We start from the raw sequence: 18,395 nt of genomic DNA, 5'->3' as shown, positions 1-18,395 counted from the left end.
TTCGCAGCCGAGTGTTCACCATAGACCCTCACTTCTATTATACTGTCCGTCCATCCATCCATCCATTTTCTATGCCACTTATCCTCACTGGGGGGTATGCCGGAGCATATCCCAGCTGACTTCGGGCAAAAGGCGGGGTACACCCTGGACTGGTCGCCAGCCAATCACAGGGCACATATAGACAAACAACCATTCACACTCACATTCATACCTATGGACAATTTGGAGTCACCAATTAACCTAGCATGTTTTTGGAATGTGGGAGGAAACCAGAGTATCCGGAGAAAACCGATGCACAAACGGGGAGAACATGCAAACTCCACACAGACTTGCCAAGCAGAGAATCAAACCCGATCTCCTGGCTGTGTGGCCTATGTGCTAACCACTATTACACCATGCGACCTATTCTACTGTATTGCTGCAATTTCCCTAATTTGGGGATTATTTCCAGTCTTATTTCAAGTTGCTCTGATTATTTCTATTGTCCAATGTAGCAGCTGGGATGAATTGCTTACGAGAAGAGCAAATCAATCACCCGTACTCGCGAGTGAGTGAGCATGCCATGAGTTTTGAAATATTTGGAGTCTTTCTATTATAATGTTTGAGCCATGTTCAAACAGTAGATGGTAGAGTCCCATCCATCTATCCTTGACTGAGGTTCAATTTTACATCCTGTATGTCAGTGTCAGACGTCCAAACTTTAAATGGGACACTATTCGCCAAGTGTGAATTCATCCCAACTTGCAGCCTGATGGGACATACATACACACACACACACACACACACACAGCTAGGACACAATCCTGTCAACAAGAACCTTCTCATTTCATTTTAACAGCTTGGCTGTAACTATAAAAGTCCAGGTAGGAGCACTATGTTCCCCCCATCCTCCTGAGAGATGAATCAGCTATAAAACAACAGCACTAGTCTGATGAGGAGAGATGGAGGTGGTCTTTTCACAATCCCGCTGTGCTCATGGATGGGGGGGGGTGATTCGGGATGAACGTCACCGCCTCCCTACGTAGTTAACAGCGCGCTATTAGTCATTTCGGCATCATGGCAGCATAGCGTGGGAAATAAAGGATGCACAAAATGAGATGATAAGTGTTGCTATTTATAGCATGTCGAGGGGGGGGAATAATATCATAACCGCAGTATTGCTACGTGAAAGTGCTTCCCAAGTCTTTGGGATTTATGGACGCTTGTTAATGAAGCCCTGTGTTTTTTACCAAGCAATGCAACTAAATTCTGTATCCTCCGCTTTTTGACTGTGTATGAAATCATCCACTTCACAACTTTTGGGTGTCTTGCATACAACGTTTAAATATTTGAATCTGTGTTTGAGTTTGTCATTATGTTGGAAACTACATGTGGCCCAGGTTTCCATGCAACGGGATCCTGCTCGTCTTCTGCAGGATGCCCAATACATGTTGGAATTAACACTTCACCTCAATGAACCCCAACACTTATGCAGTCCTCAGACCAGATGTAGGCAACCTTTAACAGCAAAACAGCCAACCAAGTCCTGTTTCCTCCTAATTAGAACCCACTTATAGTCCCAAAACCCACTTGACCACTACATTGAAGGTAATGCAGTATGTACAGTTTGCTCAAGTGTATTGTGAATTTTGCTTTTTTTGTCTTCCTGGCAGAATGACGAGTCACACCTGTTGCAACCTGGCAATTAGTCATGTTTCTTAAGCCTTTTTCGCTTATTTTGGATCAACATTTGCAATAAGTGTTACTTCCAGTTCCAGTACCACTTTCCATTGGCGACAAAGAAAGTTAATAAGCAAAATAGCATCACAGTTTTGCACAGTTGACTCAACAGAAAAACACTTCCCTAGCACTTCGACATACAAAACTTTCATGACAGCGTCAGAGGAGACGGATTTGTGATGACACAAAAGCATAAAACATCTGGAGTCAGAGCAAAAGGATAAAAAGGCCGTATGTGGCTCCAGAGCAGTGGGTTGCAGACCTCCACCATAGACTATGTCAGGACTCACTCGTGTTGGCAGCTATTTAGGCAATAACAGCTGGCTTGAGTCATCATCGGCGCGTCATTTTAACTTAAGCTACAAATGACAATAATTAAACACACATGCTAAACTTGGACTATCCCATTGTGCTTTAGCTTTGTACACTGCAGTATTACACGCCACAGACTCCACTTTGTGTTTGTCATTTGTTAGCCTAGAGTCTAATTCTGACTGATTGGTTAGTTAGTACTATTTTGAAGGGAAAACTAACCGCACCAATCCAGGCTAGTACTCTAAAGTGGAAAAGCATGAGTGGCACAAATGGTCCCACTGGGTTTTGACTCTTACTACAATTTAATTGCCCAGAGGGCTGGATAAACTTTGACCCGATGTGCAACACCTTGGCGCAGATGAAGCTGCCAGACTTGACAAAGCGCCCTGTAAGGCATCTGGACCCCGGGAATGAGGTGTGTTTTGTGTGTGTGTGTGTGTGTGTGTGTGTGAAAGACTTTAAGGGTCACAGGCAAAAGTGTTTATCCTGCTACTATGGCAACTCCATCGGTATAGCCTTGGGCAAATAACAACAAACAAAACCATGTGTGAGAGAAACCGCATGCAGGCTACGATGTGCACTCACGGGCCACAACATTAAGTACACCGGGGGAGGGGGGCCTTTACAAAGATAATAATGTCATTTTTATGACTTTGACACATTCCATTCCAAATAGCCCCCACCCAATGCGGCTGTCCAACCCCTCAATCATCATGTCCCTCCTTTTCACCTCCTCTGACTACTCCCAGCTCCACATGCTAAGTGGGAACATTGTTATGGTCAATTTGCCCCATTCAGAGTCCCAGTGGGCAAGTGTCCCCCAACCCACCCACCCTGACAGCCAGCAGACAGGGACCACACTGCATGGGAGGCCTTGACATCAAGGCCCAGGGGCGAGAGGAAGGGGCGGGTGAGGAGAGGAGGGAAACAGGAAAAGAGAGGTAATGACGGACCGTGTGACGGTGGACGAGGAAAAAATGGAAAAGAAGGAAGCTGTGGTGGCAGGTTTAACATAACCATATAGATTCTGCAGCTCAGCCTTGTCAATCACAAATAGGCAAAAGTATTCAATCATTAAATTGACATTTCGGACAATTTTATGCTCCCAATTTTGTGACAAGAGTTTGGAGAGGACCCCATTATGTTCCGGCATGCACCTTTTGGAGGAGCTGCAAGAAACACAAATATATTTCCTATACAGTTGTCTATACAACGTATCTGGGTAACTTCTACTGCAGGAAATGCTGACAGTGAGGCCAAGGGATTATCCACAATAAAAATGGATACCATTTCAGCACTGGAATTTAACGCCTTTTTTTCCACAAATCAAAAAATGCAAAGACAACCAAAACTGTATATAGTGTGGATACAAGAAATGTGTATTTTGGATCGGGCGAGCGCTAATATGTTTAGGGAAGCTGACGATGAGCTTTAAAGTGGACTAAAAGGAGCTAGTGCGGGCAGAATTCAATCAATAAAGGCACTCAAGGGAAGCTCTTTACAACATTTACAAGAACATGAATCTGTTGCCATGAGGTTTGTAAAGGATCTTTGTTTCACTAACTGGAGCATTGCATCTGAACACCTGTCTTTACGCCACATCAGTTGTAACATTTGGTCCGTGGCTGAAGGCTGCAGGGTGACCGTTTGTGTCCATAAACACATAAGAATCCATTCAAATGATTACTGGATCCCACTTGTGACACATGCACACGCCGTCCAAACAGGACACGTGTCTCTCTCTCTCTCTCTCTCTCTCTTTCTCTCTGACAGACATTGACCACCTTTTGCTGACAGTGCAGTGGAACTCCCCTCAGTATAGTGAGCACCAAAGGATTCACTCTGTGTGTGTTTACACTGCAGGTCTAAGTGCTCACTTCTGATTTCACATTTTCTGATGGTCAGTAAGCCTGTCACAATAATCTGTAAATCGAATGATAAAAAACAGGTCAATAATTATTCATTCATTCATTCATTCATTTTCTACCACTTTTTCCTCACGAGGGTCGTGGGGGTGCTGGAGCCTCTCCCAGCTGTCTTCGGGCTAGAGGCGGGGTACACCCTGGACTGGTGGCCAGCCAATCACAGGGCACATATAGACAAACAACCATTCACACTCACATTCATACCTATGGACAATTTGGAGTCACTAATTAACCTAGCATGCAACATTGGTTCTATTGCTGCATTAAAAGAGTAAGCAATATGCTTGTTAAAGAATGGCCATGGCCGCACGGTGGGTCAGTGGTTAGCATGTCGACCACACAGTCAGGAGATCGGGAAGATCTGGGTTTGAATCTCCACTTAGGCATCTTTTTGTGGAGTTGGGTGGGTTTTTTCCAGGTACTCCGCTTTCCCCCCACATTCCAAAAATGACTCTAGTGTGAATGGTTGTTTGTCTACTATATGTGCCCAGTGATTGGTTGCCGACCAGTCCAGTGTACCCCACCGCTCGCCCGAAGACAGCTGGGATAGGCTCCAGCATGACTGTGACGCTAATGAGGGTAAGAGGTACAGAAAATGGATGGATGGAAGAATAACTAGAGAGCTATTCCTTTCCACTTTCCCATGCACTAGAAATCATTATCACAGTTAAAAAGTTATATATCTCTAATTATTGCCTTCTTCTAAGTGATGCCCCAGATTCCGTTTAAATACTGTTGCATTTTTACTCACAAAATGCAGTTGCAGTGTAAATGAGTGACCAAAACAGCAACATTTGTATACATTTGTAATTAAAAGAAACACTTCTGTATCACCACGTCATCACTTATGATAAACTTTGTTTTACTGTCAAGTGTGGTTAAAAACTGTAAAAATGTGAGAATGTTACTAAAAACAATACCTACACAGTTAATATGGGGAAAGGAAAAAGTAGGGAAAAATGTCAAAATCCGTCCAAATTGGATGTCCGATAACAGATTTTCTTCAACCGTCCGGTGTATTTGATGCGCACACGGCCACGTTTAATTGACCGATGCATACTTCACACTAAAGGAAAAGTGTGATCCGTCAAGAGACGAGGAGGGCAGTTACATTAAACCACCAGGCGCTGCTTGGCCCGGATTAGCCAAGCTCCACTGAGCGGTTTGTTAAGATGTGCAGAAGTAGCACAAGGAAATTGCCAGCAAAAACTGGCATCAGTACTGAAAAAGTACACCTAGAGCATCCTGGTATATTGTGTTCTCTCCTTATGTGTGCTTATCAGTTCTAACATCCAGTACACTGTGCCTTTAATTGCTCTCCACAGTGTAATCTTGCCCACCCCTGAGTCATTTCTTTTGGCAGAAACACAGCATCCTACTGACTGATTATTTATATTCTTCATGGGAAGAAAACAATAATCCTCCTAACACACACACACACACTTTCCCATCAGGGCCTGTGAGATGAAATTAAACCCTTCAAAATATTTTACAACAATTTTAATAAGTGTCAAAGGTCCCACAACAGTGTATTGGAAGTATGTTGTCCAAAATGTAGCCTTGATGCTGGAATTTAGACAGTTTTTAGTGCTTTTAGTAAGCCCTACTGGAACACACTGTTGTGTGTCTGTAGCTTTAATGCTAATGAGCTGTGTTTGTCCACATCCATTGCTACTATTTACATATACACTGTAAAGGATGAATCATGCTGCAGTTAAGTCACAAAGCCAGCCCTTCTCATGGTGTCTTGATCCATTCATAACTCTTCAGCCTGGGGAGAGTGCTTGACATGCACATCTCCGCCAAAACACTAGGGGCAATGTTTGCCTGATTGTTATGTAGCTTCCAGTGTCCTAGTAAACAATGGTGAATTTCTGAATGCTTTAGCAGGGCCAGAGGGGATCAGCGTTCTAAAAGCAAGCATCAGCCGATATCAATACCATGGTATTTCCACTGATATCGTCAGATGCAATCTATTGTGTTTTTTCCACTTTTCCGACCCATAAATGTAGTTAGAATGTTGTATTCTCGTGTTAAACAATGCCAAAGTTTCAGATAATGAGGTTGGTGCATTTGGAAGTGAGCCGTTTCAGTTTCAGAGAGTTTTTTCTGTTGTCATGACTCCATGAAAACCCAGAACTTCAAAAGCAACCCTTTTTCTCAATAGCGAAGCAAACAAGTGAATGGTATAATAGATTTTACACACATTTGGTGCTCATAAAACAGGCTCTAGGGACACAAAATCCTCTTAAAAATATCATTAAAAAGCCAATTTTACATAACAGAGAACCTTTAATTATAACAAAGCGCAACAATTCTATGATTTTGCTCTCGAGGGACATTTAACAAGGCACGCCTGTTAAAAAACACAGGTTAAAATATCATATCAAAATTTCCTCTTCATGCACTGCATTGTGCCCTCTTGGTTTTAAACTAATTCAAACCCCGCCAAAGTGAGATACTGTAGATCAGAGATGCTATCCGCCAGGTATTTGCCTCTGTTGTCTATTAATTCATCCCCTCTGATAGCACGTCGCTTGTAATTACTGCTGAGGAAATAGTGCACCACTACCGCTCTGAAAATATGCTCCAGCTATGCATGGGAGTGTATGTGTGTGTGGTGAAAAAAAAGCATCTTGTTCAGGGCTGATTGACGCAGTCCGAGCGACAGAATGCTCGGTTTAGGCAGCGTCATTCTCACACACTCAAGCACCGACCCCGACCCTTTGGGGACTCCGCTTTTTTCCTCCTCTTGTCTGCCTTTTTTCCAGTCCACAAACCTCAGGGATGCACAAACAAAAGCCAATGGCTGAAAGGCCATTTGAATTTGAAACGGAGAGGCACAACAACCACGGAAAAAAAAAAAACACACACCAATGGAGAGACTTAGAATTGAGGAGAAGAAGCTACTTTCTAGTCACAGAAAAAAACACAATAAAGTCATGTAATAATGTAAACATATATACACTTTCTTTTATTCTGCAGCAAGGTTCAGTTTTGAAAAAGACCAGTCCTTGTTTGTCTGTGGTTTCCGTGGGTGTAGCACTCTACTGCATCATAAGAGCTAATATTTTGGTCACCACAATAACAACTGTTTATGACATGCTATGGGGATGACACATTATCCACTTGTACAGACTTCTTGTGTACTGATTGCATGTTTACTGCAATATTGTAGCACTATTTTAACCCCATTCATATTTTCTTTACTTTATTGCACTCTCAAATGGTGATACCACTGATGATACACGAGGTATCTCTACTAGCACGCACAAGATAAAAACTAAATAATGCAACCATTGCTTTAGTATATAGAATGCACGACACCTTTATGTTGGATGTTATTGATACTTTTCAAAAAGCCAATCTAGGGTCTGAATACTCAATGAATATAAGTTGACCCTCCTGCTACGTCTTCTTATTCCCTTGCAGACAAAGTCCCTATGAGGTGCGTTAGCAGAGTTACAATGCCATCTACTGTATGGAATTGAAACGACAAGCTACATTCATACAGTCCCATTATAATGTGTTGATGTAGCGCCAAATCTACTTGTGTTGGTCCAAATGTATTTGTGGCAGCCCATACGGAAACCACTGATACTATTACACTTCAATCTCATCCACACAGACTGTTGTTCCGTGTCCCTTCAGTTAAAATACAGTGAAATACATATGAAATCATTGTGCAAATACAAATTTAATAACCAAGGATTATTTCCTTTGAGTACAAGCCTCGTGCTTGTCGTGAAACTGGCAAGCAGGAGGTAGCAATAAATAGTAGTACATGGAACTCACAATATTCCTTAAGTGATATCGGGTGCAAGATGTTTAAGAACCACTCCTTTAATGTATAGATTAACACAGCAAATGCTTGCATTATTGACCTTCATTCATTCATTCATTTTCTACCGCTTTTCCTCACGAGGGTCGCGGGGGTGCTGGAGCCTATCCCAGCTGTCTTCGGGCGAGAGGCGGGGTACACCCTGGACTGGTCGCCAACCAATCACAGGGCACATATAGACAAAACCATTCACACTCACATTCATACCTATGGACAATTTGGAGTCACCAATTAACCTAGCATGTTTTTGGAATGTGGGAGGAAACCGGTGTACCCGGAGAAAACCCACGCATGCACGGGGAGAACATGCAAACTCCACACAGAGATGGCAGAGGGTGGAATTGAACCCTGGTCTCCTAGCTGTGAGGTCTCGACCGCCGTGCCGCCCCATTATTGACCTTATCTCCATCAATTTTATATACAAAATACATGAAACTATCTATGAAAACTGAGCATTTGCATCCGTCTAAAGGTGACTGTCGGGGTAAACATTTTGTGGCCAGTGAGTGTAGCAGTGCAGGATGCAAACAAACAAGTCACCAGGGGGGCATTGACAACAACCACAACACACAAGAAAACCCAACATGCGGCAAAAATTCTGCCAATTCAAACTCAAACGGTTACAGCAATTATGCAAGTCTAAGATGTTTAATTGAGCTGATTTCGTGCAATATAAAGGGGGAAAGGGCGGGCACTGCAGGTGAAAATCCCAAGTGCCCCAATTAAGAAGGGTGTTTCCATGACACATGTTAAACAAATCACACTAGAAGAGTCCATTGAGAGGATCTGGACTTGTTTAGTGCGGGGCTGCAAGCTACGCAGTAAGGAATTGTGAAATACTGTAGTGCAGTTCGTAATATTAGACAGCCTTAAAAAGGAGTCCAAAACAACTAAACACGCCCGAATCTTCAGCACAAAACCACGCCGAACACTTCATCTCACTTACCTTGATGAACCAGAATGAAAGTGGAGCTTGTGAGAGTTTGTTGTGATGATGTTCGCCACCGTGTTCAGGAAAATCCGTGAGACTACCAAGGGAGTTCGGATCCAAACGCCCGTCGCACCTGTCCATGCATCCCCCCGCCCCCAAAGACAACTGGGGGTAATGTGTCCGAGCCTCCTCCTCTGTCCTCTGTCCCTGCTTCAGCACAGGCGGCACCACCTGTCCCCGTCCCCGGTGCGAAACAACCCGCAAAGAAGCGTCTTATTATGTCACGTAGCGGCACATGGCCGTTGGTGGACACCCCAGGAAAGTATCAGCGAAGATTAAAAGGAGGTCTGGTAAGAAGTACCAGCTGGTATCCGCTTGCTTACCCGGTCCGGTTGTGTAATGACTGTTATAATTGCTCCGTCCTTTCCCGTGCTTCTGTGTCCCTCTCCCGTCCATCCAGAGTGAACATGCCGCCTCGTCGGCTCATTCAAATGAGCTCCAACAGCAGCCCTTCCCAGAGCCCCGCCAGCTGGGCTTGTTAGGCGGAGGAGGTGGGAGGAACCTAAACTAGATTGTCTTCTGGCTCCCTTTTTGGGGGGGATCCAAATATTGATCTATCTATCTATCTATACCTATCTGCATCAGTAAAGATGCCTATTGTTCGGTTCTCCTGTTTGTCACTGTATTATATTGTTGATGTTGCTATACATTTTACAAACTTGCGGGATAAGTTCTTGGACAAAGCAGGAAAACAGCACTATTTATTCATTCATTTTCTACCGCTTTTTCCTCACGGGGGTCTATTACAGCTGTCTTCAGGCGAGAGGCGGGGTACACCCTGGACTGGTCGCCAGCCAATCACAGGGCACATATAGACAAACAACCATTCACACTCACATTCATACCTATGGACAATTTGGAGTCGCCAATTAACCTAGCATGTTTTTGGAATGTGGGAGGAAACCGGAGTACCCGGAGAAAACCCACGCATGCATGGGGAGAACATGCAAACTCAAGGGTGGAATTGAACCCTGGTCTCCTAGCTGTGAGGTCTGTGCGCTAACCACTAGACCGCCGTGCCGCCCCAGCACTATTTATTTTTGTTTAAATGATAGCATGGAATAAGATGTTGATCGGTATCCTGTCTATGATTGTTTATACAGTATCAAAAGTTTTATGTGAAGTATTTCCATAATGCCTCATATTAACTCTCTAACAAGATCTCAGTGTATAGACTGGTCATATATCTCATCTCGTTTCACATTATCTACATACTGTATTGTATATAACTCTGGGAAAAACTGTTGATTTTGTTAATACTTGGGTTGTTCATATTGTTTATTTTTCTATATTGTGTATTTTGTACTGCTTAACTGATTCTGTACTCTTGCTGCTGTGCAATACAAATTTCCCCACTAAGGGACAAATAAAGGCATATCTTAATCTTAATCTTAGGCATATCTTAAATCCATTTTCAACAAAATGAGATGTTTCCAAACCTCTGACTTGGACTGTAGACTACTGGTTAACATTTTTAGAGCAGTTCAAGAATTGCAAGAATTTACATGTTGCACTTTTGGACCTCTCCTAACTGTGAGGCCTGCGCTAACCACTCAACCGCTGTGCAGCCAAGACCATAGCTAAAAAAATTAAATGTTAAATGTAAAAAAATGCACCATCCATCTTCTATGCATCGTATCCTCACAAGGGTTCTGGGGATATGCTGGAGCCTATCCCAGCTGACTTTGGGCGACAGGCTGGGTACACCTTGGACTGGTCTCCAGCCAATCAACCATTCACACTCACATTCATACCTATGGACAATTCGGAGTCTGCATGGCATGCTTGATTGCCAGCAGGCTAGTGGGAATGTTGAAGATGGCGTCATGAAGGGCATCCACTGTCTGGAACTGGAATAATTATTTTGTCAAGCGGGTATTGTGAACTGCAGTTGAAAAAGCAGTGACTACAAAGACGAGTGCCTGCAGCATCTCCACATAGCCAGCTGTTGTTTGATGCCCCTGCACAACCTGAAGCTCCATTGTTCCATTGAAGGAAAAAGCACCCCAGATCATGATGCACCCCCCTCCACTGTGCTGGGTAGAAAACATCTGAGGTGGGACCTCCTTGTCTTGCTCGTAATGTTGGAAGCCATTGGGAGGAAGGAAGCCATCATGGTTATATTTTATCTCAACAGGGGAATATGTGGCCCACTTTTAAACATTTTGCAAGATTTTTGTGTTTCAAATGTTTCAAATAGTCTAAAACAAAATCAATTAGTTAGTCCTAGTTATCTGATACGTTTGCACTGCAAACTTGTTGCTAGGCAGAATTTGTGGGGACACTGATTTATTTAGCTGTTGAAAAGAGCCATGTGTAGTCCAGCATTATTGATAATGCTTTTCATTAAGCATCAATATTTCACAATTTGTGAGGTGGTCCTTGAACACACCACAATTATGTGCTGCGAGACCCAAAAGTGAAACATACATAATTTTCTCCAATGCTGCATCTACCATATACTACAAGACAAACAGCATAGTTCTTTAACATCAAGGCCAGTTCAATGCCATCTCACCCTTTTGAGAACCTCTCTCTGTTTTAGACTCCAAAAGTTCACGTTTTAGATTTGACGAAAGTGTCTTGCCAAATATAACCACAATGTTACTAATTTGGCAACACTATGGTTCCTCTTGCTACATATTATTCCCTGGCAGACCATGTGCATACAGTATATGGTGTCTTGACAAGCAGAGTGAGCACAAACACAGTCCCATTATAATGTGTTCATTAATAGGTACCTCCAAATCTGATTAGTGCGGTCCAAGTTTATTTGTAACAGACCGCCACAAATAAATGAATGTATGGGAAATGCACATGAATATGCAAAGGAAAAGGAAAAAAACAAGCTTTTGTCATTGTTTATATATCATTAAAAATGTACTTTGTGCAATCTAAATGACTCAAGAGCAGAAACAAACACATTAAATTCAGATGAATCAAAAGCATGAAACTGCAAACATGTAACAAAACATGCAACAGTTTAAACAGGGTTGGTGATATTACATGACCGTACCAGACAAGTGGTGGTACAGCATGACCACTTATAATATTTCCCATAAAACCTTTAAAATCCTGTGCTATAAATACAAATTACCCAAATGTTGGAGCTTGACACCACTTTCCAGCTGTACTTCGTAATATAAAAAGTCTAAAGCGGACACACCACAGCTGTGGTTACGCACTAGTGTGATTGTTTTTTATAGTTTGCCAGCCATCGTAAAATGTGTAAAGAACAAGGACAAACGTGTTGAGGTTAAAGGCAACTACCATGGAGGGTGTTGAGTTTTGCAAGAACCTGAGAAAGAAATAGTAAAAATCAGCAGGAGGTACACGCCGCTACACAAGTCAATTGGTAGTTTATCTGTGGAGAGTCACGTGTGTCAGTAACCACAATAAGCAGCAGAGGTCGCTGTTTCAACTAACTCTGATCATCTGTCACGTTATATACAGTGACAAAGTCATGAAAGTGCATTTTTAGATGGGAATGACAATGGAAGTGGCAAGACATTAAATCTATTTGCTATTTTCATCATTTTTAACAAACAGTTTCATATCCAAAGTTATCCAAGGTGTAAATATTATAGCAGTTGATTAGAATGTTCTAGGGTTTACAAAGGAAGGCACACTCTTAAAAATGCTGGGTTAAAAACCCAATTTGGGTAGTTTCCCAATCCAGCACTAATTAAATATTGGACAGAACACACAAATTGGGTTGGTTCCCTTAATACAACAATTGGGTTGTTCATTCATTCATTCATTTTCTACCGCTTTTTCCTCACGAGGGTCGCGGGGGAGCCTATCCCAGCTGTCTTGGGGCGAGAGGCGGGGTACACCCTAGACTGGTCGCCAGCCAATCACAGGGCACATATAGACAAACAACCATTCACACTCACATTCATACCTATGGACAATTTGGAGTCGCCAATTAACCTAGCATGTTTTTGGAATGTGGGAGGAAACCGGAGTACCCGGAGAAAACCCACGCAAGCATGGGGAGAACATGCAAACTCCACACAGAGATGGCCGAGATGGAATTGAACCCTGGTCTCCTAGCTGTGAGGTCTGCGTGCTAACCACCCAATTGGGTTGTTCATATAAACCAATTCAGGGTTCACATACACTGTTGGGTTCTTTAAACCTAGCAAGTTGGGTTGCTAATATACAATTGTTACTTATTAATATTACAATGATACTTATTATTATTTCTTGATTACATATATTCTCACACCAATAATTTCAAATATTATTTTATTAATGACAGTCTTTTTTAATTTCTATCAAAACCATACTGGTCAACCCTCCTGTTTTCCCTCACACTCTTTCCTCTCGCTCTCTCATTTCAATAGTTTGCCATAAATGCCATGTATTTTATTATATTCTATTATATCTTGCTAAATATCAACACAATAACTTTGTTTTTCCCCATCACGTCACATTTTTACATGAGTCACTCATTGCCAGGCAGAGTTTACAAGTGCTAAGGATATAGACGTACTTTAGTACTTACATATAACAGATGTACTAAAGAAATTACCATAAAAATATATGTGGCAAATTTATTTATTCATGTATGCATATTTTGGAGCGTCCTCAATTGAATGATCTGTATTAAATGTAAAGTACAAGTTGGAAGGAAAAAGGAGCACCATCTGCTGGATCTGGTGGGGCACTGGGCTGTCTGCCCCTTACTAAGAGTTGAGTCATTACTGCAAATGTAGCTAGCAAAAGACCGACAGAATCGGTATGATTATTTTTTCTCATTAGGTGGAATTCATAAGTCTCAAGTACCGGAAGTAAAAGAGGCACATACTAAAGAAAAGACGATAAAAAATAGCATTATATGGGACGTTCATATATTCAAACTCAATTTGCAATTGAATCACTACTCGGAATATAAAATACATACTAATTATTTCTCACATTGAAACTATACAGGCAACCTCTAAAAGTGTACAAAATTACATTTTGGTTGAGTCTCGACATCTGGGGACACAAACGTCCTGCATGAACGTTGTAAAAAAAATGAAAAAAGCTCATAAAACTAATGAAAGTCGTTATCTTTAAAGATGAAACTTGCTGCAAAGTGAGGAAGTTAAATTTTCCAGTAACTGCACTGCAAGGAAAAAAAAAATCCAGACGTTTTATGACTGCTGCGCCTTTCGGCTTTAAAAGTTATTACTAAAGTGATTTGTGGTGTACCCCCTAAAAAACCCTGCATCTTTCAAACATAACGTAGGTATTGGTGAATATTATAGTGAAAAAGCATTGGAAAAGAAAAACAATATGATTTAATGTTGAGTATGGGCAGCCTGTTTCACAGCAGCATGGGGTCAGACGCTGTAGCGACAGTGGAAAGATACGAGACGACTGGTCCTGAAATATTGATGTTTTTCTTACACCGTGATTGTATGATTTTTGACAGCATGTTACTCTGACCTTACTGACTGCTGTGACATCCTGAGGACAAACACCCCCTGTTTTCACTTTTCAGCTTATACTGTATGGACACAAATATTGGGTCATCTGACACTTGCATTTCTACCGGAAGTGAAAATATTGAATCATCTTTTCCAATAGGAAATATTCATTCATTCATTCATTTTCTACCGCGTTTTCCTCACGAGGGTCGCGGGGGTGCTCGAGCCTATCCCAGCTGTCTTTGGGCGAGAGGCGGGGTACACCCTGGACTGGTCGGCAGCCAATCACAGGGCACATATAGACAAACAACCATTCACACTCACATTCATACCTATGGACAATTTGGAGTCGCCAATTAACCTAGCATGTTTTTGGAATGTGGGAGGAAGCCGGAGTACCCGGAGAAAACCCATGCATGCACGGGGAGAACATGCCCATAGGAAATAATGGAAATGAAAATAATCTGTTCCAGTGTCAAACTGTCACCAACATAGAATCATTATGAACTGTACAGGTAATGTTCTTCAAAGTACGTAAGTAAGCATTCTACACCTGCCATGATTACAGTAATGTGACGACATGTGTTGTCAGCTATCAAGGAGCTAACGCTATAGCAATCAACTACACTCCCTGGTCTTCACGTTTCATCATCTTCAAGGACGTTCCCTCAAGTGTTCCAAACACAACAAAAACTGCCACATAAAATGCGTATTTATGCGTTTAAGTTTTACTTGCCGAGTTGGACACGACAATCTAATCCCCGATTGATGGCGTTGATGCAGTGGCTCACAGTAATAATGCAGGAATAACACGCTGTGTTTACAATGCACCGTCCATCATTTCACTTCTCATCTCTTTAAATCTTTGCACTCATCGGTGCTGCAAATTAGGATGTTTTTTGGAGAGTCACCCATAGGGTTGATGGTTGTTGCTTTATTATCAAAGTATAAGTTGACCACTGGCGTTGTGTCAAATGTATATCACAAGACATCATGTGGTATATGTCAGGATATTGCAGGAGACCCAACGGCATTTTGTTTTTAGATTTTTCTTTGGCTTTTTGTGAGACAATCTTTTTCAGGATGCTGAATCCTCAAGATTCGCCTCTCAGGGCTAACTTCTGATTGGTTGTTGGTCAATTCCAAGTTACAACCTAAGTTACACACACACAGTGTCTGACTGAAAAGAAAAATTGACTCTGGCAAGTAGCTGCATTTTCCTAACCTAGGAGGGAAGGTTAATGCTAAAAACAAAACTCACCATGCGCGGTGGTGACAGAAATGCACACAAAAGTAGAGTAAACCCAGTTAGTGTATCAGGAAAAGTGTTAACAGGGATACAAATGGGCTGCACACGAATACAGGAGAGCAAGACAGGTCCCAGTGAAAAACAATACATCATCAATGAACCAACACCTAGCTAAAGAGCCCAGTTGTGCTAAATAAGAAACTAATGACAGGCAGGTGTGCTGCCAGGCGAGATGTGCAAGTCATGAACGAGTTGTTCAAAACTTTTTTCACTAAATGAGGACTCACCTTTTTGCTTACTCATCCCCGCTATTGGTGCTCAGTGAAGACTCGAGTTTCACGGCGTATCGTCCTGCACAAGATCCTGCGCGAGAACCCAATTTTCTTCAGTAAGGGACTCATAAAAAATGTAATCAGTAAAAGGACTCAAGTTTTCCCAAAACTAATCATGGTGTGAACTAAAATAACAAAACAGGCTAACATATAGCATACTGTATGTAGGTACTCACTGGAGGGTGAGCAAGAAAATCAGGGGCCAGCGATTTTCGCCTTAATAGAATCGCAGATGGAATCACGGAATTCATTCATTCATTCATTTTCTACCGCTTTTTCCTCACGAGGGTGCTGGAGCCTATCCCAGCTGTCTTCGGGCGAGAGGCGGGGTACACCCCGGACTGGTCACCAGCCAATCACAGGGCACATATAGACAAACAACCATTCACACTCACATTCATACCTATGGACAATTTGGAGTCGCCAATTAACCTAGCATGTTTTTGGAATGTGGGAGGAAACCGGAGTACCCGGAGAAAACCCATGCATGCACGGGGAGAACATGCAAACTCCACACAGAGATGGCTGAGGGTGGAATTGAACCCTGGTCTCCTAGCTGTGAGGTCTGCTAACCACTAGACCGCCGTGCCGCTGCATCAGCAGTACTGGCCCTGTGTTTTGTTGGTATCAAATCGATACCAAAATGTGCAGTATCGCCCAACCTTATCTTTAATTCTGACTCTTATTTAGCTCAGGCCTGCGCCGTGTAGGATGAGGAGGGAAAAGGGATGAAATACATATGATTTATTTATTGCCATCACAGCAACTTTGACAGGAGATAAAAAAGCGCAAGTTACTTTGTTGACTCCAAAGTTTCTTTGCTGAAACAGAATAATAAAGATAAGCACAGGACTTATGGGAAAAGCCTTTTGGGGAACCTAAATATTAGAGTAGATGATAGAAGCGAGGATGAAGCATGGTGACAAAGGATGGAGAGAGAGAGTGTGATTGACGTGATGTCGCACTTCATGTAGCCACAGCATTACGCCTTATTGGGTGAAGTGTGACATTGCATGTACTATTTCAAACCACAGATGATTTGTAGCCGTGTCCTATGTTACTGATACTTCTTGTTGCAAGGCTCAGGAAATCTGCAGCAGGAAGTTGGAAATAAGACTCCCATCAATGAAGCACAGATGTGACTAAGCTTGTCTATTAATGTGGTGGAGGGAGGGAGGGGGGCTAATTTCTACAATTTCAAGGCTGCTAAAGATGAAAAAGGGGAGAAAGAACATGATACAAACCGGCAATGTCTTAAGTAATAAAGTAAGTCGCTGTAATGGAAAAAAAAGATGACTCACTCCTTCAAGACAGACATGTAATGGAAATGGAACAGGAAGGTGTTGGCAGAGCAATGCTGCCATCTTGTGGCACTTCAGAAGCATTCTTGTTCTATGATTATCATCACACTCTCCATTTTTGCCTTCATTGGTATTCTTCTTAAGAAATAACCCCCCAAACTTCAAAGCACAATTGTGGATTCATCCTTTAGCTGCTCATTTTGCTGATTTTTGAGTCAGGTTTTTTGCTGCAATCTTGCATTGACTCGTTTTAACGATATCCATGCTTGACTCATCTGAGCTCCATTATGCACGTTTACTTCCTGCTGGAGCATCTAAAAATACTTCTGTGTAATTAAGATTTGTTAAATGCTGCTAATTGGTGGCTCTTTATCTTGCAAGGTATGTCCCCAGGCAGGGGGAAGAATGAGAAAGGGAGAGGCATAGAGGAGCGATCATCTTACCCTGAGGGACATGAGAGTTTCCTGTTATCTCCTAATCTCCAATTACTCAATATCCACAACAATTTGGGACTCAATCAACACATTCAGTCAAGCAGAACTAAGTAAAAACAGATGAAAGCCTTAAGGGAATACATTGCAGGATGTGCAGGGTTTCTTATTTTGAAGTAGCACAAACAATACATATGTCTAAGTAAAAATCATGTTGACTCAATAGAAAAAAATGTTTTTCTTCAAGAATATTAAAATAAGTCAGTAGTATAGTCATGTTTTTCAGGGGTTAAAAAAATCTTATTTCAAGAACAAAAAAGTTTTCATTAAAGAATGAATGCAAGATGTCTTTCAAGAAAATGTGTCATCTTACATGAACGGTAAATTTTTATAGAAAATGTCATACTTTTCAGGATCAAAACTTAAAATTCCAATTTTTAAAGTAATTTTTTTCACGAATACAGTCACATTTTAAGGTAGCATTTCAATATTTTTTTCTAAGAAAAATGTTTGAATTCTTCCAAAGAATGTGTGATCTTATGATTCATTCATTCATTTTCTACCGCTTATCCTCACGAGGGTCGCGGGTATGCTGGAGCCTATCCCAGCTGTCTTCAGGCGAGAGGCGGGGTACACTCTGGACTGGTCGCCAGCCAATCACAGGGCACATATAGACAAACAACCATTCACACTCACATTCATACCTATGGACAATTTGGAGTCGCCAATTAACCTAGCATGTTTTTGGAATGTGGGAGGAAACCGGATTACCCGGAGAAAACCCACGCCTGCACGGGGAGAACATGCAAACTCCATATAGAGACATATAGAGAGAGACACAAACCACTCGGGCACCGTGCGGCCTCTATAC

The 18,395-nt window shown here is 42.0% G+C and overlaps 1 protein-coding gene across 5 annotated transcripts in view; it reads right to left on the bottom strand.

Annotated features, from left to right (window-relative positions):
• sema6bb (sema domain, transmembrane domain (TM), and cytoplasmic domain, (semaphorin) 6Bb) overlaps positions 1-15,528 on the bottom strand; it is a 147,629-nt gene extending 132,101 nt beyond the window's left edge. For 2 of the 5 annotated variants that reach the window (XM_058074293.2, XM_058074297.2), the window contains exon 1: positions 9,115-9,299. The gene's annotated coding sequence lies outside the window, so the exon portion shown is untranslated. Of the gene's footprint in view, positions 1-8,746; positions 9,300-15,472 lie in introns of those variants that run through there. The other 3 variants (XM_058074295.2, XM_058074287.2, XM_058074288.2) reach the window with 3 other exon arrangements.
• Positions 15,529-18,395: the final 2,867 nt, after the last annotated feature.

Source organism: Doryrhamphus excisus, linkage group LG4 (genome assembly GCF_037039965.1).
Source record: "Doryrhamphus excisus strain RoL-2023G ecotype Guam linkage group LG4, RoL_Dexc_Guam_v1.1, whole genome shotgun sequence".
In the NCBI taxonomy this organism is placed as follows: Eukaryota; Metazoa; Chordata; class Actinopteri; order Syngnathiformes; family Syngnathidae; genus Doryrhamphus; species Doryrhamphus excisus.
Note: the sequence above shows the minus strand (reverse complement) of the source record. Positions and strands in the feature narration are given on the sequence as shown.